A 26,785-nucleotide genomic window follows, 5' to 3' on the forward strand; every position below is an offset into this window, starting at 1 on the left:
AGATATATTATTAAAAGCATACCGGGTCGAAAATAATCAGTCCGACTGTTATTCAGTGGTTAAACGCCACTGAAAATTGTTAGCGGATTATTGAGAAAGCTATAAGAGCAAGTTTAACATTTTTCTCAGTCGGTATTGAAGAATAATTCTGGCTTCTTTGAAATTTACAGTGAGCTGCAGAGAACAATAGAGAAAAACAACAGTAGATAATAGCAGAGAGAAAATAATGAAAAATATTAATTTACAGTCGATATAAAAGAAAACTACATTTCTTGTGGTTAAAATTAACTCAAAATTAATTTAAAACAAGTTGTAAATTCAGATGTTTATTACATGAATATTTTGCTTCCTCTTTACGATCAGCAAAAAAAATTTGCTTCCTCGTGAAGAAAGCATTAACATTGAAATAAACATACAAAAATAATTATAATAATAATATAAACATTTGAGTACCTATAGATTTGCTATTAAATTTAATGAATTAATGGAAGTTAAAAAATCAAAAATTCACATTTTAGCTGAAATTTCTGAAAATTAAAGAAAAATAAATTATTTACAATTATATCGGTTTGTTTCAATGCAAGGAACACAATTATTTTATATTTAAACTTGAATTTAAAAAATCACAAAATTTTATAGCCAAAATGTGAATTTTTGATTTTTTAACTTTCATTAATTCTTTAAATTTAAATTGAAACTATATTTTATATATACCAATCGATTTGTCTTGACGTAAGGAATACGATTTTATTATATATAAGTAACCTTAAATTTTTCTATTTAAAAATTTTTTCGATTAAAAAAAAAATTTTGGAAAAAAGACGATAAATTTTTTTTTTTTTTGTATTTTTTAAAATCCTTTGGTCAGATTTGAGATATTAATATGATAAATGCACTGCAAAAAGAAGTATCTTATTTTAAGATGTTTTGGTAGCGTTTTCAAGACATGAAGACATCTTAATGTCTTAAAAACGCTACCAAAACATCTTAAAATAAGATTTTACAGTGTGAGTCTACCAAATTTTATCTAAATCCATTAAAACCTGTTAATGTATCGTCTAAACAAAAAAGGGATCCACACACACACATATATATATATACATCCGGACAATTGATCAGGATCTCATATAACATGTTTCTATATAGAAAAAAATTTGTATCCGCCACTTTGAAAATTTTTATAAACGAAAGGACTACAAAGCTTCCTCCACGAGGAAGCAAAGAAACAAAAAAAATAATTTATATTTATTATATAATACTAACAAAAGAAATCCCCACGTGAAAAAGTTCCCGGGAATTGACCATCGGAAATTCTTGCGGAAATTCCGTTGGGAAATTCCGAAACATTTTTTTCATATAATTTAGCACAAGAACTCTGTTTTTCAACATAACTGAATTAAAAGTATTGTTTATAATGAACAAACACATTTTATACATTGCACTTATGAAAAATTAATTAAAGTCGTTTTGTTTTTACTATTTATGAAACTAATCAAACAAAACTTTTAGGTTCGGAACTTGTGAATTGACAGGCATGTGAATGCCAGCCATGTATAGATAATGGTGCCAAATTTAAAATGCGTCAAATTAAATGCAATAGTTTTTAAATTTACATTATTTTATAATAATTGAAAGAGCAAAAGTGTATTTCAAAATATTATAAGTTTTCATATTTTTGCCTAATATTAATTCATGTCCAGTTTACCTTTTGTCAACTTTTTTAGAGAAATTAACCAAATTTTGTAAAAATCTATAACGCAAAATTTTCCGAGAGTCAACCTTTATTATGTCACGTTATTTTTCTTGAAATTTTCTTCAGAGAATATAAAAACTCTAAAATTCGACAACGAGAAAGTTCTCGAGTATCAAACTAATGTGCATATTATAAATGCTATTTTGTCAAATTGTTTAACTTTATATTTTGTAAAATCAATTTACTTTTATTTTTCGCTAACGCTTTTGGGCATGTTGACTTATTTTTGTAAAAATTTGCTACTAGGAAGTCCCCAGATATTTACCCATTGTGCTGTTTTTTATTTGGTGAAAAATTAATGAGTACAATAATTTATTGATAAAAAGATGCAAATTCGTCAGAAAAAACACTTCGTGGAATTAAAAAAATTTTATGACGTAATTCAATTAATTATTATATAACAATATATTGTACCGAAAATTTGAAGAAAAAATTATGCACTTTTCTACTTTCGTACTAATGTTTTTTGACTTCCGGCATAATCTATAGAATAATGAATGAAAAAATTTGACAATTTTACAACATAATCTTTAGGGTCTTAGCTTTAATTTGCATTTTTGAAACTTAAAAAATGTTTTGTGGTTCCTGAAATATGTTAAAAAAGGTCCGAGCATGTTTTCCTACAACTCAGCCGTCAATCATCACTTTTCGCCGCCTCGCTGCTGGGTTGTAGAAAAACATTCTCGAACATTTTTTAACATATTTTAAGAACTACAAAACATTTTTTACTTTTTCAAATTTTAACCCAATTTTTAAGTTTTTAGCTTTAATTTGCTTTTTTGAAACTTCAAACATGTTTTGTAGTTCCTGAAATATGTTAAAAAATGTTTGAGAATGTTTTTCTACAACCCAGCAGCGAGGCGGCGAAAAGTGATGATTGACGGCTGAGTTGTAGGAAAACATGATCGAACCTTTTTTAACTTATTTCAGGAACCACAAAACATTTTTTAAATTTCAAAAATGCAAATTAAAGCTAAGACCCTAAAGATTATGTTGTAAAATTGTCAAATATTTCCATGAATTATTCTAGATTATGCCGGGAGTCAAAAAACATTAGTACGAAAGTAGAAAATTGCATAATTTTTTCTTCAAATCTTTTCGGTGTAATAAATACCAAAAAAAAAGAAGAAATGTCTTGATATACATTGAGAAGCAGAATTTTATCAGCTTTCCAACCATCTGAGTTAGAAGTCTCTATCTTTTTTCTAACTTAAAATATCTTGCTTTAAAGTCAGCACCAAATTTCTGCTCCTCGCACGTTAGCCGTACCGACAATTTCCTACGGTAGTGTACGCTCTAAATCTGAATCAGTAGAAATTTTACTAATTCAATCAGTACATTTCATTTTAACTGAAGTTTCAGTTATTTTTTGAAATTTACTAATATAATTAATGAATATGCACACGGAGAGAAGAGATTTAGTCTATTCTACTAAACACGTTTAGTCCAGATTCTACTAAACAGCGTAGTCAGAGGGACTACTATAGTTCTGTCACACAAAAAAACTTACCGACAGAATAAAAATGCACAAATCTGATTGGTTGTCCACAATTAACCAGATTGCGGACAACCAATCAGATTTCTACATTTCGTTTCTGTCGGTAAATTTTTTTCTATCGATAATCGTGTAAATTTTTTTACTAAACAGTATCGTTCATTTAACTGAATGTTTAGTCCGTCCAAAATGAACGATACTGTTTAGTAGATTTAACTGAGATAGTAGTAAGATCTACTACGCCCTTCTCTCCGTGCAAGCAATAGAAAATAACTTATGCAAATCAGTAATTTGTATATAACATAACCTTTAAAATTAACTATTAAATCAGTAGATTTTGTGGCCGCCGCCATATATTTATATTACTGATTCAATCAGTAATTGATATTTTACTAATTGAATCAGTAAATTTCTACTATGACTGATTCAGATTTAGAGAGTATACACGGAAAAAAATTTTCTGTAGAATTTGCAGAAACTCCTGCGCCATCTACTGATGTTTCTCCAAATAGAGAAATATGTTGAATCATTGGCATTAAAATCTGTTAATTCTACAAGTTTGAGCTACAGTTCTTAAAAACTGTTGAGTGACCAAATTATGTATACTATATGGGGATAATATATATTTGATAGAGTATTTCTTATAGGTTATATTCTCCTCCGAATACATTAAATTCGCGGAACATTATTGTATAAATTAGTATAACTTCTATGTAAATAAATTCATCCTTCAATAATTTTCTAACAAAAAAAATGAGGAGCAAGTTTTCAAAACTTATGATAAATCCACTTTTTCTTATGTCGAGAAATTGAAACAAACGACTTTTCTCTTATTAATCACTACAGTTAATTTTAAAATAAAAAATTTGTAATAATTTATTTCTATAATAATGTTTATATACTTAAGACGTTTCCTTTTTAATTAAACTTTCTTGCCGACACTATGATAATAATAAAAACACTAAATTCGCCTTAACCTCTCGCACTCAATCGTATACTCAGCCTTAGTCGAATCACTGCATTGTTTTCGCGCATGCGTTAAATCCTTACAGAAAATATCTGTAGAATTAACAGATTTAGGAACATGTAAAATCTCTAAATCGACGTTAAAGAATTACCAGAAAATTTTTTTCCGTGTATCCTTCGCAGGATTCTTTAAAGGATTTTATGTATTAGGATTCTACAATATAGTATCCTATATAATAATTTTTGTTATTAATAACAGAACGACAAAAGAAATTGATTAAACGTTTCTTTAACCAGACCTGCTATGGGATTCCTTTTAGCAACGGCGCTAAGTAGCGCATTGCATTAATTAGCACTAAAAAATTAATTTTTTTTTACAGACTTATTGTATATGATAATCAAGATCAACTCCCGTTTGAATTTTGTCAAAAAAATTAATTAGTGGCGTGTAAGATAAAAAACAAATTCTATCGGCGCTACGAGTTAGCGAATTGGTCAAGATTTTGTTCCAAATCGCTACGGTGTAATCGCTTCGGAGCGTAGCGCAAAGTCACTAGCTATAACACAAATTCAAATTCACTTAAGAGGAGAATACACTGAGTTTTTTTCAAAAAATCAAATTTTTTTTAGTTTTCGTTACCATAATTATTTAAGATGGCGGTAAAAATTGTTTACAATGTATCCAAGGGTTATAAAAGGGTTAAAATAAAGTGGTTAACCCCTTGCCTGTTGAAAAGGCAAATTATTATTTCTCAAATGAGACTTGAGATTTGTCTCAATTGACGAGTTTTAAGTCACAATTGAGACTTAAAACTCGTCTTAATTGAGACATGAGACTTGTCGCAATTGAGGCTTGAGACTTCTCTAAATTGAGACATGAGACTCGTCGACACCCAACAACCACCTGTTGGGATCTACTAGTGTTGTTGATTACCCTAGCAACGGTTGCTATGGAAACGGTTACCATAGCAACCGTTGTTATGGAGGTGGTTTAAAATAAATGTTTATGTTAAGCATGGAGATGATTGTTCGTTTTTTTTAAAATTGTAATATAAGTACTGTACTGTACTGTACTGTACTGTACTGTACTGTACTGTACTGTACTGTACTGTACTGTACTGTACTGTACTGTACTGTACTGTACTGTACTGTACTGTACTGTACTGTACTGTACTGTACTGTACTGTACTGTACTGTACTGTACTGTACTGTACTGTACTGTACTGTACTGTACTGTACTGTACTGTACTGTACTGTACTGTACTGTACTGTACTGTACTGTACTGTACTGTACTGTACTGTACTGTACTGTACTGTACTGTACTGTACTGTACTGTACTGTACTGTACTGTACTGTACTGTACTGTACTGTACTGTACTGTACTGTACTGTACTGTACTGTACTGTACTGTACTGTACTGTACTGTACTGTACTGTACTGTACTGTACTGTACTGTACTGTACTGTACTGTACTGTGTTGTGTTGTACTACCCTGTTTTTAAGTTGTTTTTTAATTAGAAGAATCCGTAGAGTAGCTAAGCGAAGCGTAGCGTAGCGTAGCACTACTTAGCGCCGTTGCTAAACGGAATCCCATAGCAGGTTTATTATATATTTCTAGATTCACGAAATACGAATCTAAAGTCAATTTTCAAAATCCAAACTGACGGATCCAATATGGTGAACATTTTTTAACAAAATTTATCAGATTCGCTTGAAACTTGTTACTCGGGAGTTTTCGAGTCCGCTAATTACGAATTTGGAGCTAGATTTAAAGAATTCAAAATGGTAGAAGAATAAAAAAAAGGATCGTATTCGCTTGAATATTTTTAAAAATACGTTTATTTAAATCAAATAAATATTCATTTGAATCAATCAAATTTTGTTTAAAATAATCGTAATATTGTGTTAGTACAAAAAAATGGTATATTTGATTCAAACAAACTTTTTTCTCAATGTGTTAAAAATAATTTAACTAATTAACAATTTAACCAGAAAAAAGTTTTGTTTGAACCAAATATACCATTTTTTTGCATTAACACAATTTTTTTTTATACTTTTGGTTATTTTGAACAAGATTTCTTTGATTCAAATAAATATTTATTTGATCTAAGTAAACGTTTGTTTTATTTTAATAAATTTTTCGTTTGATAAAAGAATTTGATTGAGTCAAATAATTACTTTTGGTTAATTCAATAAAAAGTTTATATATTTATATTTGGTTGATTCAACCAAAATTTGTTTTTTTTCAAACAAATTTTTTTCTGAATGAATAAATAATAATTATTAATAACAAATTGTCTGTGTAAAAAGATAATTTAAAAAAAATTGTATTTTTGTGTTGATGATAATTGAAAGGGAACGGATTTTATATTCTAATTGTAGTATTCTTTTTTAATTTTGTAACAAACAAATTATTTTCATTATCTATATTATAATGAATTAAGTGAAATCTATATTTGAATTTGTATATTTACATTAAAAAAAAATTTCTTCTTAGCATTTCTTGACCCATTTTTTTTTTTTTTTTTTTATTTCAACCCTTGGTCGTGAGTTTATGTTTACAGTGAAGGTTGCATGCATTTGAGTAATTACTTCAGCGCGCCTTTGTGTCGCGACAACTTTGCCAAGTATAACGTCTCGGAATGTTCTTTTGGAGGCATCGATTTTTCATCTTTATTCCCCTTAAGTATTTGGCACACGATTCAATAAATGTATATAAAATTATAAATACAATAATTTACCTGTCGCAATTCTCAAATATATTTTATCAACAAAGTTAGTTGTATTTGATGAGAAATTATAGTTTTGGAAAAGTAATTCACTCCAATATATAATTATAATTAATTTTATATGAGGTAAAATTTATGAACTTTCCAAGTCAAAAGTTCGAAGTTATTGAACTGACTTGTAACTATGATAAAATGTTGCCCTAAAATATTGCCTAAAATATTAGCTCATTTAAACAAGGAGAAAAATATAAAAAATGAATAAAGTAACTTTAAAAGTAAAACAGAAACTGTCCGCAGTTTCTGCGCATTTCTAGCAATTTTTATTCTAGAAATAGTAAAATTTACTATGTCGGGAATAATTTTTACTATTTCAGGAGTAAATTTTATACTATTTTCGGAGTATATTTTACTATTTCTGGAGTAAAAATTGCCAAAAATGCGCAGAAACTGCAGACAGTTCCGGTTTTACTTTTAAGGCCAGGTCCAAGTCGTGTCAGCTGTTCCATTGAAACTTCAAAGGAACAGCTGACTCGACTTGGACCTGGCCTTAAAGTAGTAAATGTTACTTTATTCGTTTATCCATTTTTTCCGTGAACTGATAAATATCTTAAAAATTCTTCCGCCATATTGGATCCGCCATTTTCTATTTTAAAAATTTGTAATTAGCGACCCCAAAAACCCCCAAGTAACAAATTTAAATCGAACTTGATAATTTTTTAAAAAGTGTCCGCCATATTGGATCCGCCATTTTGAATTTTGAAATACTGACGTTGAATTCGAAATTAGCTTTCATTTTTCTATCAGAAGTGTCAAAAAATTAAAAATCGATGTTTTCTAACGATGGACTCCTTTTAATTGTCTAACTAAAGTACCTAAATTTAAAAAAAAAAAAAAAGAAAAATTGTCGAAAAAATTATTTTCAAAAATGCGAAATTTTATATTTTAGCAAATTCTTTATAATATAAACTATAATTATAAATATAAATGTATATATAAAATAAGAGTTTTATGGAAAAAAATTTCTACAAAAAAAGGTGAAATTTGTTATTAAAAATAAAGAGAAGTAAATTAAAGTTTAATCTACTTCAATCATATTACATTGAACAGATAACCGGTCTCTATAAACTCTCGTTGCGAATTTTCTTTTGGCACGTTGGTGACATAATTTCTATTTAATACAAGTACTTTATATTAGTATTCACACGATGCTGTGTAGCATGACTATGTTGCAATTACTATTGCAAAATTGATATTAATCCGAATTAAGGCTATTATTAAATTATATACATGCTAAAACTACACTGTGTATGTATTGTTAAAATTTTTTTTAATTCCATAAAAACTACTTTCTTTTACAAAAATGCAAGTGAAAATTATGTAATTTTATTTTGACTTCCACATCGAAATTGACTTTCATAATGACTTTCACTCTCACTCGCACTCTAACTTTTCTCTTTGATTTTCACTTTCATTGAAATGCAATTAAAAATTAAAAAATTGAATTTCAGTAAAAGTGAAAGTGAAAATCAAAGTGAAATTGAGAGTGAAAATCGTTATGAAAGTCAATGTCAATGTGGAAGTGAAAATGACATTACATAATTGCACTTGCATTTTTGTAAAAGAAAGTACACTGATAAAAATAATAATGTAATGTTAACAAAATAATTTGGTGGAGCACTTTTAGTTAAGATTACAAAAATTTAGTTGACATAACAGTAACGAAAGAAGCAATCAATCGAGAAATTTAGTTGGCTGTACCAAAAATTTCGTTCAAGCTTTTGCCTGTATACTTTATGAAAATAATTTACACTCACATTGTCACTAGGATTCTTAGTGTAGTGGTCAGCGTTCTTGATTTGCGTTGCGTAGTCTGAGGGTTCGATCCCCAGCAGTGTTAGGTTTTTCCGCAATAGAAATTAATTTAAGTAGACATAGGGTAATAAAAGAGGATAACAAAAGTGATAAAATTAAGTGTGAGCCAAAAAATAATTTGGTTGAGAAAAGAAAAAAATTTTTTTCATTTAACTAAATTTTTTGTTTGCTTAAAAACAATAAGTTAGTTGTGCAAAACAAAAAATTTGGTAGACCGAACAAAATGATTCAACGAAAAAATTTAGTAGCCCGAACCAAACGGATTAGTTGCACATATATCAAATAAAAAATTTGGTTTGGAGAACCAAACTTCAGTAGATGATACCAAACAGTTTTCTCAGTGTAGTTTTTATGAAATTACAAAAATTTTAACAATACATAAACAGTGTAGTATATATATAGAAAACTTGTCAAAATGAATTCAACATTTCTGCCGTTAATGTGCCAGTAATTACCCAGTAATGAAACAGAGTTCGTCCCAATTGTGGCAAATTAGAGCTACCAAGAATCGGTGCCAATATTGGCCCAATAATGAGACAGAGTTCATCCCAATTATGGCAAATTAGAATTACCAAGTACTGGTGCCATTTTTGTTTTTTTTTTGTTATAATTTTTTATCCAATTTTGTTTAAAATTCGCACTCAAATGCTATTTATTTATTCATTCAAACATTTGCAATTTTGATGAAATAAAAATTCTCTTATTTAAAATTGTGGTAAAATAAAAATTTTATTTACTGAAAATTCTACTCTGTAAAAAAATTATGGAGTTAACGACACTAGGAGTTGGGAGTTCCAATTTTTCGAGTTAAAAATCAACACAAAAAGAGAGTTAATAATTAAATTAACTCCTTAAAACTAACTCCCTATATAGGCATATAAAATTAACTTCCTTCGCTTCATCTCCAAAAGGGTGGGACTTTTATAGTATCCCCTAAGGAGTTGAAATTCAACTTCTTTTTTTTACAATGTAAATAGAAATTCGCTGAAATAAAAAATTCACTTTAATGAAAATTTGAAAAGTTTTCGTAAAATAGAAATTCTAATAAATATGAATTCAACTAGGGTCAGTTGGGGTAAATGGGGACAAGAGGTTTTGGAGCTTAATTTAAAGTTTTAAAATTAAGTTCAACGTCAATATTTTAACCTCAGATCGCACCTGCAAGAGGTTTTGAGTTATCGCTCAATGCATAAAAACATGTAAATCAAAGTCAAACTGTTTCAGTATTTTTCTCGCATTTCAATGAAAACAGAATTAAAAATCATACCAAATTTTTTTCTTATTCCTCATGACTTCCATAACAGAAATTCAGTTGAATTTTTTATTTTTGTCAACTTGGTTAATAATAACAAACTGTCCCCATTTACCCTAAGAATTTGAAAACTCGGGGTAAATGGGGACAGCTTGTCATTATTAACCAAATTAACAAAAATCAGAAACTCAAGTGAATTTCTGTTATAGGAGTCATAAGAAATAAGAAAAAAATTTGGTATGATTTTTAAGTCTGTTTTTTTCAAATGCGAGACAAAATACTGAAATAAAAAAATTTCAATTGGTTCAACTATTATATATCTACTACAAATTTTTCTTTCAAGTTTTTTCATCCCTTAATACAGTAATATACTTAAGGAAGTTCTCTCCCTCCAACGTCAGTCAAATCAATGCCCATTTAAGTTTTCATTTGTATCACGTAGTACTAGCTCAACGCTTGGCAACGTTGGATTATATTTCCCCCGTTCCGTTTCGTGTCGTCTGCTATTGTCTGATTTATTTTCGTTAAATAATAATAATAATAATTTATTATTTTAAAAATCTTAATTTTTTATAAGCAAATTCAAATTATTATTCATTATTATGAATCTTTAAAGAATATACTATTATATGTATATACTACTTATATTACTTTCAAATTTCGCGCTTTTTCTATACCTAACCTACAAGACGCAACGTTGCCAAGCGTTGTGCTAAGTAATTTCTGATTGTCAAAATACGGTATTTTTTTAGACAAAATAATTAATTGTAAGTCTCCTAAGCCAGGTCTGATCAATTTTATTAAAAGTAAGTGAACATTGGCTATTAAACTTTATGTATATAAAGTTCCAGTAATATCTTTTCATCAGATTTTTCACAATTTGAGATTTCAGACCAAAAAATTCAATTTCCCATAAGAACCCGTGTTAAATGTGAAAAGAGAAAATTGTTTATATCTTTTGTCAAAATCCACCTAGACCTCTAAAAATTTAACTACATCTTCTTTAAACCATTATCTATCAGTTTATCAAGTTTGATAATTAACTCTTCGTCATTTCTGTTTGCGAGAGAACTTCCTTAAGGAAACTTTTTTTCTTAAAACTTTCTTAGAAACTATGCTGTCCCCATTTACCCCGAATTTTATGAAATTTTCTAAATTTTGGGGTAAATGGGGACAGTTAGTTTTATGCATTTAAAGCTTATCTAAATTTTTTTCTGCTGCACAAAATTAATCCTGGGAACCTAAATAACAACTTTAAAAAAAATAAACCCGCAAATATTACCTTCTAAAGGAAGAAACTTACGTAATTTGTCAAAAATAGCGATTTTTTCCCCATTTACCCCAACTGACCCTAAATTAAAATAAAGCAAATATTTGCATAAATTAAATTTTTTTTACCAATTTAAAACATTTAAAAAAATAATAATAAAAAAAAACAGTTGTTAAAATTTTCTTTTTTCAAAATGCATTTTCTGTCCTTGGTGATCATAAAATAAAATATATAAAACAAAAATAAATTTTAATTGCATAGATAAGACTATTGTTACAAATTCTCAATAGTGTATAGAAACACAGTTGGGGATACTCGCGTGTATATACTATGTATATAGAGAGGAACTCAAAGTGTATAGGACTTCAAGGAAGACCTTAAAAATAAACTTACAGAAAATTTCACTAAGGGAAACATAGACACGCTTCCATTTGAAAACGTCTATATACCTGCGACGGAAATTCTTAATATAAGCAGCAAACACTCTATACACCCGGCAGTTACAATCCGGCAGGGAAACTGAAAGTCTTTTTTTTTCCCAAAGTTTTAAAATTGTTTAAAAGTGCCACACACGTGACATTTTTTATGTTATACGCGCAAATGTATTTGTGAGACTGTAAGTGAAATTTTGATTCTGTTTTCATATTCCATTCATGATCGCTTTTAATTTTATTCAATGGTATATAAATATATAAGTGTATACATATTTATTATGAGCGTATATTCATTCACCTCGTGGGATATATGTTGTGTATTATAAGAAAGATGGAGTGTCTGAAAAATTCTAAAAATCGAATTTTAGAAAGAAAAAGCCGTTAATAATTAGTAATTAGTAATTAGTAATTAATAATTAACACTTAACAATGATTTATTAATAATTACTAAATTAGTAAGTAATAATTAATGAAAAATTATACAATTTTCATATTTTTAATTTACTGCCATATAATATAGTAACAAAGAAACACGTGTTTCAATAACTTATCTGTATTAAGGAGGACAATTTTAAATATACAAAAATTACAATAATTATAACATTTATCATATTTTATAAAATAAATTTTTTTTTAATAAAATAAAATATTTGTTTATAAAACAAAAATATTTTGTTTATAAAATAAAACATTAGCTTATAAAAAAAAAAAAGTTTATAAAATAAATTAAATTTTGTTCATAAAATAAAATATTTTACTTCATGAAATATTTTTTATTTTTTTTGTAAAAAAAAACTTATATAAAAATTAAAAATTATTTTTTAATAACAATTATTCACATGAAATGCCTTTTTATGTATGTACATATAATTTTAGATAATAATCAAGTATTTATTTGCAATGAAATTTAAATATATTGCATAAAAGTTTATCTTATCAATTTTCTTTTCAGTTAATTTGTCATAGGTAATATAAGTACCTACACAGGGTGATTTTTAAATTTTTTTTGTTTAAAAAAAGAAAAAAAAAATTTTTTTTAGTGGATCCGAAACATAAAAATCACCTTATGTATATATTTAAAAAAAGTTTAATTTTAATCATTCTTCTTAATTTGCAAATTTTTTTCGAAAATAATTAACATTTTAATTATTATTAATGTCTAAATAATAATTAAAATTGGTTTTATGATTCTTAAAATTTTATTTTTATTTTTGCTGTGGAAAATATTTTTAATAAATATAAAAATAAATGTAAAATTTTTATATAAATATAATTTTTTTTAATTGTCCACCATTTTGGATCCGCCATTTTGGATTTTTGAAAACTGATTTTGTTTATATTTGTGAATTTGACAATATTTGATACAATAGTATTGTAAAATTATTAACTGAAATAGTTGCGAAAAAATTTATTGGAAGTAACTAAATATATTTATAATTAAAATATAATTATATTATAATATATTTGTAATTTATTATTAAATATATTTATTGTTAATCAATAAAAATTGTATCTTTTGCTTGTAATTTTACAAATTTTTGTAAATTTACAGCATTCTAAGTTGGTTATTAAAAACCAATTTTTTTTTAAAAGTATTTTTGAATCATAATATTAGCCTATAATAATAGATTCATTAAATTTTAATTAAAGGTCTTAGTACAGTATGAGAAGAAAAAAAATTTTTTCCTGAGTTTCTGAGGATCATTCACTTTTAACAATACTCACATACACACTTACATTCAGTTACCTCACTTGTGTATATATAAAATACTCACACTATTTTTTCTACTTTAACTATCCAAGGTTTTTGCTATGAACAAGTCCAAGGAGTGCAAAGTGTCTCTGTCTCACTATATATATATATATATATATATATATATATATATATATATATATATATATATATATAACTGTCTTCTTACGCCATACTTTTTATTTTCTCACAGATTTTGTCACAAAATTATTCCACTCAAATTTAGAGGAATTTTCTCATAATCTCATTATGTCACAAAATTATTTTATCATAGTCACAAAATTATTCTTATTCTCAAATTTAAAGAAATTTTCTCATTATCTTATTATTAAAATCGCCAGAATTGTGAATTTTCAGAAGGCACCAAAATTAAGTATAAATAATTTAATTCTATAAAAAAATTGTAATTTATAATAATAATAATAATAATAGTAATAATTAATGTTAAAAATTTGTTTAAAAAAACGTTATTTGAATTAAGTAATCAGTTATACTTGACTATTATCAAATAAATATTTAAATAAACCGAATAAACTGCGTATTTAAACCAATAATTTAATAATAATAATTATTTAATTTAAATAAATATTTATTTGATAAAAGTCAAGTAACCTATTATTTGAGTCAAAAAAATTTTTTTTTTAAGAATCATAAATATAATTATTTTTTTTTCTATTACCTGTAGATGTTTTTAAAAAATACAATTTTCAATTATTTATTTTTGTTAACTTCTACGGATACAATAATTAATGTTTTTTTTTTACGCTCGTGTGCTTATTTTCATGGTTCTTTTTCATTATTAAAATTAAAATTATTTACAAACATATTTTAAGACACATGTTTGCCTTGAAAAATTATATCGGTTGTTAAAGTGTGTAAAAAATTAGAAAATCAGAAAGATAATTTTAAAAATTAATTTTTTTTCTGCAAGCCCAGATAGCACGTAATTTTGTAGCAACCTTGCGGCAAGCTTGCCGCGCAATATTGATAACCTTGCACGGTAAACTTAACGCAAGCTTACTGCAAGCTTCAAATGTCCCACCTGACCCAAACTTGCATGTTAAACTTACCGAAAGATTGCAGTGTAAGGTGACTGCAAGATTGCTCAGCTTTAAACCTGCAATCTTGCAGTAACCTTGCATTGCAATCTTTCGGTAAGCTTAACACGCAAGCTTGGTTTAGGTGGGTCATTTGGAGCTTGCAGTAAGCTTTGCTGTGCTATCTGGGAATTAAAATTTTTTTAATTATAATTATTAATTAATTAACTATAAATAATTCATTATACATTTATAACAAAAGTTCTGATAGATAACGTGTTTGTGAACCCTTGTAAGTTTAAATAAATAAACATGGAAAATTTTCTACCTCACGGGGATTGAACTCGCAACCTAACGCTTCGAAGTCTAACACGCTAAACACTACACTACGCGGACATGGGTATTTTAATGTAAAAATATTTTGTTAAGCTGCATCTGAGGATACAATTTAGCCATTAATGCGCCATTATTAGGCCGAGATTCGTCTCACTATTAGAGATGATAATTTGTCGCAAATGATTACACTTTTGCCATTAATGCTCCGACATTCGTCTTATTATTAAAGAAGATAATTTGTCGCAAAAGATTAAACACTTCTGCCACTGATACGCCATAGCGGGGCCGAGATTCGTCTCTATATTGGCAAAGACAATTTATCATAATAGATACAACACATTGGCCATTGTTGCCCCATTATTAAGCCAATAATCATTTTATCATTGGTAAAAAAAATTTGCTGTAAAAGATTCAAAACTTTTTCCACTGAGCAGTAATGGAACGATATTCGGCTCAAGTTTGACAAATTACAATTTCTAAAAATCGGTGCCAATATTGGCCCAGTAATGAAATTAGGCGTGGCCCAAGATTGGCCCAGTATTGGCGAACAACTCGTTCCAGTACTGGGACAGTATTGGCGGGAAACTCGTCCCATTACTGGGCCAATATTGGCACCGATTCTCGGAAATTTTAATTTGCCAATGAGACGAGATTTGCTCCAAGTTTGGAATATTAAAATTTCTGACAATCGATGCCAATATTGGTCCAGTAACGGGACGAGTTTCCCGAAAATACTGTCCCAGTACTGGAACGAGTTGCCCGCCAATATTGGGGCCACATTGGCAGTCGTGGAATTTTGCACTTAGGGAATTTTTATGGCCCACTTGGAAAGATTCCCCGGAAAGTGCCCCCTGGAGGTTCTATCAGAATTCCGCCGCAACTTCCAACGTAATTCCGTCGGAATACCATCGGAGTTCCAAAAAATTTCCGATGGGATTCCGACGGAATTAGGACTCTAAAAATTTTGAAAAAAATTAATCGGAACTCCATCGGAACTCCATCGGAATCCCATCGGATATTCTTTGGAACTCCGATGAAATTCCGACGGAATTACGTTGGAATTTCGGGACGCATGATTATGTTCTAAAAATCATTAGTCATAATTTACATTTTATTGAATTTTATTTGTCCTAATTAGTTTTGAGCCGAATTTTAATTTGTTCGAAATAGCATTTGGCATAATTTTCATCAACCCGATTTTCTATATGGCAGAATTTTTATATAACGGAAAATTCAACTCACAGAATTATTATTTCTTCGAATTTTTATTTGTCAGAATTTTTATTTGCTCGAATTTTCATTTAACATAACCGGCATTTTAAAGAATTTTTATTGGGTAGAATTTCATTGAATAGATTTTTCATTTAGATGAATTTTCAATTGTTTGAATTATTATTTGATATAATTTCCATATAATCGATTTTTCATACTACAGAATTTTTACTTAACCGACAAATCATTTAATAGAATTTCTAATTGATAGAATTTTCAAATGGCCGAACAAACAATCGACAGAAAGATTTCAGCGCGATTTTTAAAATCAACCAATCACAATTTTATGAATAATTTTTGATTGGTTGATTTTAAAAATCGCGCCGAAATCTTTCTGTCGATTGTTTGTTCGGCCATTTGAAAATTCGGACAAATGAAAATTCTATCAATTAGAAATTCTATTAAATGATTTGTCGGTTAAGTAAAAATTCTGTAGTATGAAAAATCGATTATATGGAAATTATATCAAATAATAATTCGAACAAATGAAAATTCATCTAAATGAAAATTCTATTCAATGAAATTCTACCCAATAAAAATTCTTTAAAATGCCGATTATGTTAAATGAAAATTCGAGCAAATAAAAATTCTGACAAATAAAAATTCGAAGAAATAAAAATTCTGTGAGTTGAATTTTCCGTTATATAAAAATTCTGCCATATAGAAAATCGTATTGGTGAAAATTATGCCAAATGCTATTTCGAACAAATTAAAATTCGGCTCAAAACTAATTAGGACAAATAAAATTCGATAAAATGTAAATTATGACTAATGATTTTTAGAACATAATCATGCGTCCCGGAAATTCCGTCGGAATTCTGATAGAACCTCTAGGGGGCACTTTCCGGGAAATCTTTCCAAGTGGGGGTACTAATTTGAAATAGTAAAAAATACGACTTACTTCATAAATTAGTAGTTTTCTACTAGCAATTAGTAGCTTTCTACTAAAAAAAGAGTCAAAACTGTTACTAATTCAATTGATAAACGAATCAGCACTCTTTAATTAGTAGAAAACTACTAATGCAGACACAGAAAATTAAAAGGCATTAAAATAAGCTGCAACGCTTATTATTTTAATCCAATTTTGCTTATTTTAATACCAAAATGGATTAAAATAAGCAAAATTGGATTAAAATAAGAAGCGTTGCAGCTTATTTTAATGCCTTTTAATTTTCTGTGGATTTAAAGAGAGTGTTGTATATTACGTCAAATTCGAATTTCTGAACAAATCTCAAATCTCTCAGAATTTTATCAATTTTAACATGAATTAAAAGGGAAAAATATTTCAGATTCTAAGTTTCTCATAAATTATTGACACTTATTTTCTAATCTTTTTTTTTTTAAAAAAAGAGGTGGACTGATAATAATTATACTGCATTGTAAATATATAAATGATAATAATTGATAATCGAAAAGGAAAACTGTATCCTCTTGAATTGAAAGGAAAAATTCTGTTTTTTTTAAGTAAAAGAATATTACAAAAATTTTAGTAAGAAAATTAAAAAATTTTATATATTATTTTTCTATTAATTTGAAGAAAAACAATATTACATGATTTGTAAAATTATATAATATTTGTGAGATTACTTTTTTTTTATTTTTTTTTTTGGTGCGTAAAATAAAAATTCATCATCGCGGAACTAATATGGCGGACTGAGACGGCGCACCATTCGAACCAATTCGTTTGATAAATGTGTTACAATCTCTCTTGTATATAGTTACTTAATACATATACATAGACACATATATATAGTATAGTATAGTATAGGTAGTAGTTTTCATGCTTGGATCACCGGCCGGTTTCTCTCAAACTTATATACGATCAGTCTTTCTTCGTTTGTAATCGTGGTTATACTCTACGCACGCAGATCCTTTGCGCACAGCTCCGCAAAGAGAGTATACGTTACAAACTATATTGAAAAAGGATTATTCATTATTTATTGTGTTCTTTATTTAAAAAAAAAAAATAAAATAAAAATAATGCCTTTTTTAAAAAAACATAATTTCATCTCTAATGTGAAAAATTCTATTCTCAGTGTGTAAAATTAGAAGAAAAAAAAAAGAAACAATTTTGTATACTAAAAAGTGTCTCCAATATTTATCTTGTTCAGTGGTTTTCTTTTATTATATAAGAAATTGTATAGATATATTTATTTTGTATATAAATATTTTTAAAAAGAATTACAAATTTTCAAATTCAATGCTTTTATATTATCATTGTGATGAGTAATATTTACATTCGATCAGATTCTTGAGAAACACGTGTGCCTTTAAGACTTTCATTAATACAAACTCTCATTTCGAGTATATATGGAACTTAATTAATCCAGGTATTTATTTATGTATAAATTGGTAGTTTAATAGTTCACCTGCCTCGTTAATTATTCTCGCAGTTAAATTCAATTTTTTTAACCCCATCGTAAACGACGCTAATTTTTATTTTTACATATGGTTATTATATGAGGATTATTATTTCAATTGTTGTGTTAGAATTTTTTTTAAATATATAAAAAAAAAAAAATATATATATATATATAAATAAAAAATTAACATAAAAAAAAATTCCTTTTACAAGTGCTTTTTTAAAAAATATTTTACCAAAATATTTCCGATTAAAATTATTTTGTTTTCAAATTATTAAACATTTTGTAAAATATAAATTTATAAATTATTATTTATTTATTTATTTATCAATATTATTTTTTTAAAATATTTTTTTTCAATTTTTTATAATAGTTTCGAATTTATATATCTATTTTTACTTTTTTCATAAAATAGAATTAAAACATTAAAAAAAAAAATTTATTTTTGGCTTTTTCATATAAAAAAAACCGCAGCACGGTTGTTTACATAGATTTATTGCTCATATATTTCAAGAGCCTTTGCCCCTATACGTTTGTTAAATAAATAAAAAAAAAATTTGAAAAATATAAAATAAAAATGGTTATTTTTCCTTTTTTTATAAAATAGTTTCGAGAAATAAAAAATAAAATTTTTTATTTTTATTCTTTTTATAAAATAGTTTCGAGAAATAAAAAATAAATTTTTTTATTTTTGTTCTTTTTAGTAAAATAGATTTAAAAAATATGCAAAAAATAAAATCGATATTTTTGATTTTCTTTTAATATTATTTAAAGTCTAGTAAGATTAAAAATTCACACCTATTCATAATATATGTTTATTTTAAGATGTAAATGTGTCATATTGAATTTTTAATGAATCGATTAGTGAGGTAATATATATATATATATATATTGGAAAATCACAAAAAAAAACTTTAACGTTTAAAAAAATATATTTGTTATTTCGATTTTTTTTAAACAATTTATTTAATTGTAATTTATAAATTATATTTAAATTTATTACCTATAACTGTGATAATTATTATTTTTGTAATTATTGTTTAATTTTAATATAATTTATTTAAATTTAATAATTATTGTTCTTCTATTTATTTATTAAATTTTTTTTAACTAAGATTTATTAAAAATTGAATTGAATACAAACAAAACCAGATAAATTCATTTTTGAAAATATTTTTGCAAATATGATTTATATTAATAATACAATAATATTATTGATAAAATAATATTTAAGAAAAAATTTTCAAAAATAAATTAAAAAATTTTTTTGTTATAATTTGACTCTCAATTTTTTGTTTCACTTGTATACATCCACAGAAATCTGTTACTTGCGTTCATTTGAGACAAAACAAAATATTTGTGTCAAATAAAAATATATTTGTCTCAAAGTCTGATGACTTTTTATTTAACACAAATAAGAATTTTTATCAAATAAAATTTATTTGATACAAATAAATATTTATTTGACTCTGAGAAAAATATATGTGACGCTGGACGAGAAAAGGGACATTACATAGAAAAAATTTTAGGTTATATTTGTGATATTTGGAGTAAAAATACTTACAGTGGATTAACTTTTAATAAAATTTATGTTTAAGTCTTTCTCACATTCAAAAAATTAATTAAAAATTAATTTTGATTTTATTTAATTAAAAAAAACAACTCTTTTTTCAAGGTAAAACTATCACTATAAACATAACCTAAAATTTTCTTGACGTAAGCATTTAAAATTATTGTGTTACTGAAAATTGAAATTTAAAATGGAATATATATTGATATTTTCATGAGAAAAGTAGGAAATATGTACATATATTTCAAAGTTGATTTACAATGTGTTTAGAAGAACATGTCAAACTCGTTTATTCCACTTTCTCAAAGAACTCTTATCTCGTGTACGTAACAATTGGTTATAGTTTCTTGTTACATTATCTTTTATAAGAAATAATATATATATAAAAAATCAAAAAATTTTATTTTGCTTAATGAAATTTATAATATAGTTGAATTCCTGAAACTTTGGTTATTAACAAAAAAAATTTTGTAAATAATAGATAAATTCGTTTTTGTTTAAATAAAATTTAAAAAATTAAAAAAACATTTAATAAAGAAAAATCGAACCAAGCACAGAATATAATTTTTTTATCGAAAACATACATATCCATTATTATTAATAAGAAAGCCTCAGTAATTAAAAAAATGTATTTTTATTTAACATTGAATTAATATATTATTATAAAGATGAAATTATATTTATTATTATATAATTATAAAATTATATTATATATAATTAAAAAAAATCTATTTTTGATAAAATAATCATTGAAATAATTTCGAAATTTTTCAAATATTACCGCGCTTTGCGTGAAAATTTCTGCGCATCGTATTTTAATTCGACTGACCGCTCATAGGTGGCTGTAAATTTTTTCCCACAAATGATGTATTCATTACCCTTAATATTAATAGAAGAGAATAAATTTTAAATAGTAAAAATTTACAGTAATTTCTATTTCTTTCTATATTTTATTCAGGAACTTATTAATTTTTTTTAACATTGACAATGAACGAAATTTTTATCATTTATACATTTTATACATTATTCACATAATATATGCGGTAATAGATAATAAATTGTTTAAAGCACAGTTGACAAAGTGGAAGGCATCATATATCTCATTTGAGTTGTGTTTATAGAAAATAAATGCGTATGCTCTTGTATAAATAATATTAAAACTTAAAAAAACTAAAATATATATTCTTGAATAGTGCAAATTTAGCGAGCAATGGCATCCAATTGGCTTCAATGAAAAAAAATGACGTCAATTGTTATCTTAAAGCTACTATATAACGTCAGTTTTTTTTTTTTCATTAACTAATTGCTCTTAATTGCACATTTGCGATTGACAGAAATTTTATATTGTACTTAATTTCAGATTAAAAATTATTTAATGTATGCTAATTTCACAAAATATCGTTTATTAAATCTCACAAATTCTTTATGGCTTTTACCATTAATCTTTCTTTTTTTTACGATAAAAAATGATTGAAAATTTAATCGAAATTTTATTAATTTTCAAAAATATACATTCCTATTGTTTTGATTTTTCCTCAATATATATTTTAGAGAACAAAATATTTATTCAACTCAACTGAATAAATAATTTAAGTTTTAAACAATTTTCATTTGGTTCAAATAAATATAGTTATTTAACGAATCAGAAGAGAAAAATATTCTTTTTACGTTTCTTTTATAATTAATATACTATATTTTGTTAAAATATGAACATTTTCCGAGTGTAAAAATGATTAAAAAAAAAAGATTTAAAATATTTTTTTTTCTTTTTTTAAATTGTAAAATAATAAATTTTGTTTAGTAAATAAAAATCGATCAATATTTATAAATCAATAAAATATTTTTTTATTGAACAATAATAAAAAGTTTTTGTTGCTTTTATTTTTTTACTATAAAATTTTGTAAAAAAAAGCAATAGTTTGACCTTGTCGTTAAAATTTATTTTATAAAAACATTTTCATTGGGACACAGAATTCTGCTAAATCATCTTATTGAATTAGCGAGAATATTTTTTTTTCGACGAACTTTTAGCCTGTGATATTTAGTTTCATGTAACATGATTGTCAATCGTTTATTATTATAAATTCTTGGTATTTTATATTTCTATTTAAAATAATTTTGTACATATGTTTTTTGTAATAATTGTAATTCGATAAGCGTTTCACATATTTAGATATAAAAAAAAAAATGTTAAAAAATTATAGTCAAGTTTTCTGCATTTTTCCACTGAATTGAATATAATATTTAGGAAAGAATACATTTAAAAAAAATTAATTTATAAAATATTCATCAAAGATTAAAAAATTTTTGCATTTACTTTAAAGTTAAATAGCGCCTTTGAATAATAACACAGCACCACAAAAAAAAAAAAAGTGTCATGTACTTTTGACCGGAATACCCTAATTCTATGTATTTCCGAAATTCGATATGTCTGATTCAATATTGAGGAATTATTTTTAAAAAATTGTCAGATTATTATGAAATTTGATATATCTACAGGTTTTCTAAGTTGCTGACAAGTAACACTAGGGAATTGTGCCATACGCCGATTTTTCTGAAACTTGGCAGTTTTGTAGTTTTTTGAAAACAATTTGACACGTATGTTTTGTTTTTCCCCAAAAGCTGATTTATGGGGGGACAACTACCCGTTGAATTTTTTTTTTGGTAGGGGGACATTATTTTACGAAATTTTTCAAAAATTAATGTGCAATAGTGTATCTCGGGATTTTTTGGGTCGCTGATTACGAATCTGATGCCAGTTTTCAAAAATTGAAAATGGCGTATCTAATATGGCCGACAGAAGTCCATGTTGGATATGCATTTTGAATTTTTGAAATCTGACATCAGATTCGTAATCTGCGACCCAAAAAACCCCTAGATACACTATTGAACATTAACTTTTAAAAAATTTCGTAAAATAATGTCCCCCTCCCAAAAAAAAAATCAAGGGTAGTTCCCGCCTTAAATCAACTTTTGGGGAAAAACAAAAAAATACGTGTCAAATTGTTTTCAAAAAACTACAAAACTGCCAAGTTTCACAAAAAATGGCGTACGGCACTTCCCTAGTGTTACTTGTCAGAGACTTAGACAACATGTAGATACCAAATTTCATAAAAATCTGACAATTTTTTAAAAATAATTTCTTAATATTTAATCAGACATATCGAATTTCGGAAATCTGAAATCAGATTCGTAATCAGCGACCCAAAAAACCCCTAGATACCAAGTTTGAAGTACTCTCTAAATCTGAATTAATAAAAATGTTTACTAATTTAAATTAGTGACTTACTTTTTGCTTTAGAATTAGTTAAATTTTACTAATTGTTTGTAAAAGTTACTAATAATTAGTAAAATTTTACTAATTGAGAAGCAAAATGTAAACTTTTTTAGTAATTCAAATTTAGAGAGTAAATCTTAAAATTTTTTCAAAATTCGTCTGCCATATTGGATCCGCCATTTTGGATTTTGAAAATCTTACTTCAGATTTGTAATCAGCGACACAAAAAAACCCAGATACCAAGTTTGAAGTTAATACATCAATTTTTAAAAAAATCTCCTACCCAAAATCCGACATGTTTTTTGAGGTTAGAAAAAAATCCTAACGTGATGGAGCAAAACGGACTTGAGATTCGTGTTCAGCGCGTCAAAATACATAGGGTTAGGGAATTCCGCTCAAAAGTACATGACACTTTTTTTTTGTGGGGCTGTGTAATTTGTGCCATTGTAGTTGTGTACTTTTTGCCATGAACGTTAATTAAATTTTACTATAAGAATTCACTAACTTCTACTATATACAAGTTCAGTATTAGTTATACTAGAATTTGTTGAAATATTGTTAGTCATAAAAATTAGAGAAAATTTAGATATTAAGGCAAAATAAATTTTTCAAAATTAATAAATTGACTAATTAATTAATTAATTAATTAATTGCACTTATTAACAATGTAGCAATTTAATTCCGTATACATATCAATTAAATGATGGGCTTATCATATATATATTTGATATTTAAAAAAAAAAGTTGTTTTTTCTCTTATTTACTTAATAGATAACTCATATAGATTATCACCTGGCCGTTGAAAAGTGTCTTGTCTACTTGAACAAATTTTATCTATATTTACTCTTGAGATAAAACATGAGAAATATATTACGTCATAGATGTGAAATGTGACAAAAATTTGTATATATTTTTATTCAAAGAAATTGTGTATATATATATATATTTTTATGAGTTATAACAATTCCATGATTTTAACATTGTATGTGTTTACAATTAAATGTTTTTTAAACTTCAAGTTAAGTTTTTTCAGTGTAAGACGAATAAAAATTGAAATAAGTGGATAGACTGCAGGATAGAAAAATATGAAACAAGCGTATAAGGGATAGAAAGAGATAATAATTTGCAACCCATAACTCGACAAAATCCCCACTGGCCATTTGGTATAATTCTCGTCAACTACCGCACTCTGCTCTACCCTACTGAAAATTCTCATATAGGATCTTATATAGGATCTCACATAAATTCATATATTAAAATCCACATAAAATCCTATGTGTCATGTAAGAAACTATATAGGATCCTATGAAAAATCATATAGGAAATTGAGACATGATTTGAAGTAGGATTCGATGTAAATTCTTATAAACGTATTATTAGGTAATAAATTATGTAAATTCCTACGTGAAATCCTACAATTTTTTCTGGTCATATTTTTTCTTTCAATTTCTTATGCCAATTTCCTTCGTGTTTTCTCACTAAAAAACATACCAAAATTCATTGCTCAATCCTTAACCAGAAATTTTCCTATATCAAATCATACATCAAATCTTTTTTCGATTCTTGAATAAAAAATTATTACAAATTATCTGACATGAAATCATATTGAAAATCCTCACGTGAGATCATATATATGATTGATTTGAACATAAGAAATCATATAAGGATTTCATGTAGATTCTGAAATATTTATATTTAAGATTTCACATAGAATGATATAAAGAAAACAATATAGGATTTCATATAGGAATTTTCAGTTGGCAGACAGCAGTTTATAAAAAATAAAAATTATTTAATTAAAAATCAGGGATGTGTCCGGAAATGTCATTTTTGTTCTGTTCCGTGCCAGTGCCACGGAATAAAAATATTTACATATTTTGTTCCGTGCCAAGGGACGGAACAAAAATGGTTGTGTATTCAGTTCCGTGCCGAGGCACGAAACGAAAATGTATATATATTTAGTTCCGTGCCAGGGCATGGAACGAAAATAGTTGTATATTCAGTTCTGTGCCGTGGCACGAAACGAAAATGGTTAAATATTTAGTTCCGTGCCGAGGCATGGAACGAAAGTAGTTACATATTTAGTTTCGTGCCGAGGCACGAAACAAAAATGGTTATATATTCAGTTCTGTGCCAAGGCATGGAACAAAAATAGTTGTATATTTAATTCCGTGCCAAGGTACAAAACAAAAATTTACAGGTATTTATTTTCGTGCTATAAGTACAGAATAAAATTAATTATTTAGGAATTTTATTCCGTTCCAAATATGTAAACAACAATAAATGAGAACAGATTGTCGGGCCTGTTTACAGTAAGTGTCCTTGCACTCAAGGATATTATCTCTCAAATTCGTTATATGTCCAACATTAGAAATGAAAAGAGACAAGAAAATGTTTTTATTATAAATAATATGTACTTAGTCTCTTATTATAAAAAAATCAAACCACAGCTTTATGAGTTACATGCGTAATACTTTTTAATAAAATTGATAAAATCAATTACTCGACTACAATAAAATGTATCATATAAAGGGTGGTATTATTAATAAGGGGCCCTCCATAAAATAAGTTAACAATATTTTATTTTTTTTATAACCACCGGCCCCCCTCTTTATCAATAGGATTACTTTTTCTAAACAGTAATGTGCTGTGGGAACAGTTACTTTTTTTAACGAGTAACGCGTTACCGTTACTTTTTCTATGCAGTAACATACAATCTTTACTGTAACTATTTTTAAAAAGTGACGCGTTACCGTTACTTTTTGTAAAAAGTATCGCTAATCGTGACCAATACATTTTTTTAAAAATAATTTGTTAACATACTTTTTTTAAACAGTAACGCGTAATCGTTACCGATAATGTTTCTAAAAATTATTGCGTTACATTTTCTAAACAGTAATGTGCTATGGGAACAGTTACTTTTTTAAAAGAGTAACGCGTTACCGTTACTTTTTCTATTTTCTTTTATTTTTTGAAAAATTTTCGAAATTTCAGTTTCTTCAATGTAGACCTATTTTCAATGACTGATAACTCGAAAAAAATGAATTTTTTAAATTTTTGATAAGAGAAGAAAAGTTTCAGTTTTTTTTTTACTTTTCAATAATGTTAACAAAAATTTTTTTTTCATTTTTTATTAAAAAAATAACAATTTTTTATAAACAAATAAAGTTTTTTTTAATTTGGCTATGATATTTTTTTAATTTTTTTAAACATACCTGGAAATACTAAGAAAATTTTGAAAAAAAAAATTTAGAGTGGGCCGATAAGTTTTATTGGTTTAAGTAAACGTTTAAACACCGCTCGCAGCATTTTGCGCATTTTTAAAAATTAAAAAAAATTGTTAAAAAATTTTTGTTAACATTATTGAAAAGTAAAAGAAAAACTGAAACTTTTCTTCTCTTATCA

General features: G+C 26.4%; 2 protein-coding genes across 5 annotated transcripts in view; one reads left to right on the forward strand and one right to left on the reverse strand.

The window, feature by feature from the left end:
- The window catches only part of LOC127288287 (acyl-CoA Delta-9 desaturase-like), an 87,393-nt gene that overhangs the window by 47,410 nt on the left and 13,198 nt on the right, over positions 1 to 26,785 (reverse strand). The window contains exon 1 of one of the 3 annotated variants that reach the window (XM_051315654.1): positions 11,732 to 11,849. The exons of 1 other annotated variant lie outside the window; for it this stretch is intronic. The gene's annotated coding sequence lies outside the window, so the exon portion shown is untranslated. Of the gene's footprint in view, positions 1 to 22; positions 66 to 11,731; positions 11,850 to 26,785 lie in introns of those variants that run through there. One more of the 3 variants, XM_051315653.1, reaches the window with a different exon arrangement.
- LOC127288289 (acyl-CoA Delta-9 desaturase-like) overlaps positions 11,807 to 26,785 on the forward strand; it is a 40,928-nt gene continuing 25,949 nt past the window's right edge. Inside the window, exon 1 of one of the 2 annotated variants that reach the window (XM_051315660.1) lies at positions 11,807 to 11,954. The gene's annotated coding sequence lies outside the window, so the exon portion shown is untranslated. Of the gene's footprint in view, positions 11,955 to 17,979; positions 18,501 to 26,785 lie in introns of those variants that run through there. The other variant, XM_051315659.1, reaches the window with a different exon arrangement.

The sequence above is a fragment of the Leptopilina boulardi genome, unplaced genomic scaffold, assembly GCF_019393585.1.
Source record: "Leptopilina boulardi isolate dan_hultmark-lab unplaced genomic scaffold, ZJU_Lbou_2.1 LbouV2_384, whole genome shotgun sequence".
NCBI lineage: Eukaryota > Metazoa > Arthropoda > Insecta > Hymenoptera > Figitidae > Leptopilina > Leptopilina boulardi.